Source organism: Leuresthes tenuis, unplaced genomic scaffold, assembly GCF_036924035.1.
Source record: "Leuresthes tenuis unplaced genomic scaffold, fLeuTen1.0.hap1 SCAF_6, whole genome shotgun sequence".
Classification (NCBI taxonomy): domain Eukaryota; kingdom Metazoa; phylum Chordata; class Actinopteri; order Atheriniformes; family Atherinopsidae; genus Leuresthes; species Leuresthes tenuis.
This window is the reverse complement of record NW_027325360.1, coordinates 29,780,061-29,784,348: the sequence shown is the minus strand read 5'-3', so window position 1 is coordinate 29,784,348 and position 4,288 is coordinate 29,780,061. Positions and strand designations below refer to the sequence as shown.

The 4,288-nt window shown below is 41.0% G+C and overlaps 1 non-coding gene across 1 annotated transcript; it reads left to right on the top strand.

The window, feature by feature from the left end:
* Positions 1-1,046: 1,046 nt before the first annotated feature.
* On the top strand, positions 1,047-1,162 carry LOC140310804 (U5 spliceosomal RNA). The gene has a single exon (XR_011916840.1). It is a non-coding gene; the product is annotated as a U5 spliceosomal RNA (small nuclear RNA).
* The last annotated feature ends 3,126 nt before the right edge of the window (positions 1,163-4,288 follow it).

The following is a 4,288-nucleotide window of genomic DNA, read 5'->3' as shown; positions in this document are numbered from 1 at the left end:
TGAATTAGTTTATCTATTATCAATAAGGATACTTCTACAACTACTATCAAAGTATGTCCAGACTTCTTATGTTGTCAGTTGCTATATATGAATAAGTGGGTAGCTACTGACAAGCATTAAGCATGTCACACAGCCCAAACATATAACATTTCAGGACACACCACACAGTTAACAACCACAGTGAAGTGTCAAAGCCCAAACATTCAACAGGACACTTACACAACACATTCAAATCAAACAGTCAGACAACATACAAGAACATATACCCCAGCCGGCATTGCTCCCTGCCTATTTTCCTACAGCTCACTATGTGTGCGCACACCTTTATTCACAAACTCTTCAACTTATACTCTTTTACCGAAGCTGCTACAGCTCGATTGGCCGAATACCCTTAGATCCTATTTCGGTGAATTTGACATCTGCCTTACATGTAACAGATTAGCGGTTTAGCAGTTTTAATTTAGTTTGAGTGAAGGAATTCATTTTATAGCAAAATCCGAAATCGTGAAGCACTCATGAAAGTAAGCTTATTCTCGGATTCCTGAAACTTTAGATTTGCTCTTTCTTTTACTGCAAAGTACAACGTTGTTTTTTTTGTTTAAATCTTTCTAGACATGGTAAATATGAACGACAAAGCAGTTTTAACATAGTTTGAGTGAAGGAATTCATTTTATAGATAAAATCCCAAGAGTCTGCAGAGAAAAGAGAGTGAATGCGAAGTAGACTTTAACACGGCTATGGGAGCGAGCCGAGTGTCGGCTAACCGGGAGAATTGCTTGAAAGAAACGCGACACCGAATGAGCGGTCAGAACAAAGCCTCAATACGGGATTCTCGTGGTGTTTTTGTTGCTGCCTTGTCTTTTGCATAGAGTAAAAGACAAGGCAGCCATCGAATAGGGCCCGATTGTTCCTACTTGGTCAGCCGAGGAGCAAGGGGGGGGGGGGGGGGGGGGGGGGGGCAAGCGTCTCAACCAAGCAAAGCTCACCATGGGGAAGGTGGCTATACCAACTAGCCTGATGCCCTGCTCCCGCAGTGACGGATAATCGTACTCTGGTTTCTCTTCATAACATACAAGTCTTTCGCCTTTTACTAAAGACTTCCGTGGAGAGCAGCACTAATGAGTTGTTTCTATTATATTACCGGGAGTTGTGTAAGTGTCCTGTTGAATGTTACATGTTTGGGCTTTGACACGCTTCACTGTGGTTGTTAACTGTGTGGTGTGTCCTGAAATGTTATATGTTTGGGCTGTGTGACATGCTTAATGCTTGTCAGTAGCTACCCACTTATTCATATATAGCAACTGACAACATAAGAAGTCCGGACATACTTTGATAGTAGTTGTAGAAGTATCCTTATTGATAATAGATCACTAATTCATAGTGATAGAACAGTAGATGAACAGGTGCTTGCACATGTCTCACGAAAATAAAATGGGTGTATGATTGCTGACGGCAGAGCAATACTGCCAAACTTATGAGTTCTTGTGGCAAACTTGATTCAGTGTCTTCACGTGTATACGCTGTTTCGCTGACTTGATTGTCACAAGAAACAAAGTGTGTTTGATAAGATCCGACCATTTTATTACGGGAGGATCAGCATGTATGGATTCTGATGTGACTGATAAACCCATTCGTATCTTAAGCATAATCTAATACGTGAGACAACGCCCTGGCACACGATAAAAAAAAAAAAAGAGAGAGAGCGGTTTTGTGCCATAATGTAGAAAAGAGAGAAAAAAGCCTTTCTGATTTGGTGTGTGTGCTCATAGTGCAGAGTGTAGAGAAAAGAAAGCCGTTTTGGTGTCACGGGTGTTGTGACTTACACACACACATTTCTAAATTGAGAAAGGAAATTATTTTAGAGGAAGCACTAGAGTTTAGATCCCACATTTGTTGATAGGCATTCATTTATTTCTTCACTTCTGATGAAGTTTCAACAACAAACTTTGTATTATGAGAAAGAACCAGACTCATTCTTCAGGAATCCGAAAATAAGCTCTATTTTATGAGTTATGCACGAATTCGGATTCTCCTATAAAACGAATTCATTAACTCAAACCAAGTTAAGACTGCTTTGTCCTTCATATTTATTCATGTCTAATCAAGTTTCAACGATAAACAACGTTGTACTTTGTAGAATGAGAAAGAACTTCTTCAGCAATAAGCATCTCTCGACATATGACGAAATACAGATTTTGCTATAAAATTAATTCCTTCTATCAGCCTGACTTAAAACTGTTTGTCCTCCTTATTTATCCACTTCAAATCAAGTTTCAACAATTAAAAAAAATTTGTAGTTTGAGAAAGAACAACTTAATCTTCAGCAATCAGTATAAAAAGAGGTGCAAATGCCAACCATACATACCTAAAAGGTGGAGCGGAAGTATTCAGCTGCAAGTAGGTGTGAATGTTCGACCATAATTTGTAAAAAGCGGATAAGAAAAGGTTCGAATGCCCGACTATATATTAACAAAAGCGGGAGGAGAGGTCTTCGGATGAGAGTGGGTGAGAATTTCCAACCATAATCTATAAAATACGGTGAAAAAAAATATGTGAATGCCTCATAGAACACTAAAAGCGGAAGTGTTCGGCTGCAAGAAGGTGTGAATGTCCGACTATATTTGGTGAAAAGCAGGTGAAGCAAGGTCTGAATGCCCAACCTTACATCATCAAAAGCGAGATCAGAGGTGTTTGGCAGCAAGAAGGCCATAGTTTGCCAAAAGCGGGTAAGGTGCGAATGACCGACTAAATATCAACAAAAGTGGGGGCGGAGGTCTTCGGATGCAAGTGGGTGTGAATATCCCACCATACAAGTATGGTGGAGAGGAAGCTGTGAATGGCCGACCATAGTAAAAGGCGGGTGAGAGAAGGTGCGAATGTCAAACCATACATAATCAAAACAGGGAGCGGAGGTGTTCTGCTGTAAGAAGGTGTGAATGTCCAACCATAGTTGGTAAAAAGCGGGTAAGAAAAGGTTAAAATACCCGACTGTACACAATCAATAGCGGGAGCGGAGTTGTTCGGCTACTAAAAGGTGTGAAAGTCCGACCATGGTTTGTAAAAAGCGGGTAAGAAAAGGTGCGAATGCCCGACAATGTATGATCAAAAGAGGGAGTGGAGGTTTTCGGCTGCAAGAAGGTCTGAATGTCCAACCATAATTTGTAAAAACCGGGGAAGAAAAGGCTCGAAAGCCCGACTATACACCATCAAAAGTGGGAGCGGAGGAGTTCAGCTGCAAGACGGTCTGAATGTCCATCAATAATTGCTAGAAAACATGAAAGAAAATTTTCGAATATCAAACTGCACATGATCATAAGCGGGAGAGGAGGTGTTCAGCTGCTGGAAGGTGTGAATGTCTACCCATAATTACTGAAAAATGGGTAAGAAAAGGTGCGAATGTCTAACCATACATCATCAAAAGAGGGAGCGGAGGTGTTCCGCTGTAAGACGGTGTGAATGTCCGACCATAGATGGTAAAAAGCGGGTAAGAAAAGGTTAAATTACCCGACTGTACACAATCAAAAGAGGGAGCGGAGTTGTTCAGCTAAGAGAAGGTGTGAAAGTCCGATCTTGGTTTGTAAAAAGCGGGTAAGAAAAGGTTCGTATGCCCGAATATACACCATCAAAAGCGGAAGCGGAGGTGTTCGGCTGCAAGATATTGTGAACGTCCGACCAAAGTTTGTAAAAAGCAGTTAAGAAAAGGTTCGAATATCTAACCAAATATAATCAAAAGCGGGAGCAGAGCTGTTCGACTGGAAGTAGGTGTGAATGTCAGATCATAATTTGCAAAAAGCTGATGAGAAAGGGTGAGAATGCCCGACTATACACCATCAAATGCGGTAGCGGAGTTATTCGGCTGTGAGTAGGTGTGAATCTCCAACCATAATTGCTGAAAAATGTGTTAGAAAAGGTAAAAATGCCGGTCCATACATCATCAAAATCGGGAGAGGTGGTGTTCAGCTGCAAGAAGGTCTAAATGTCCATCAATAATTGCTAGAAAACATGAAAGAAAATTTTCGAAAATCAAACCACACATGATCATAAGTGGGAGAGGAGGTTTTCAGCTGCAAGAAGGTGTGAATGTCCACCCATAATACCTGAAAAATGGGTAAAAAAAAGGTGCGAATGCCCAACCATACATCATCAAAAGAAGGAGTGCATGTGTTCGGCTACAAGAAGGTGTGAACGTCCAACCAAAGTTTGTAAAAAGCAGTTAAGAAAAGGTTCGAATATCCAACCATACATAATCAAAAGCGGGAGCAGAGCTGTTCGACTGCAAGTAGATGTG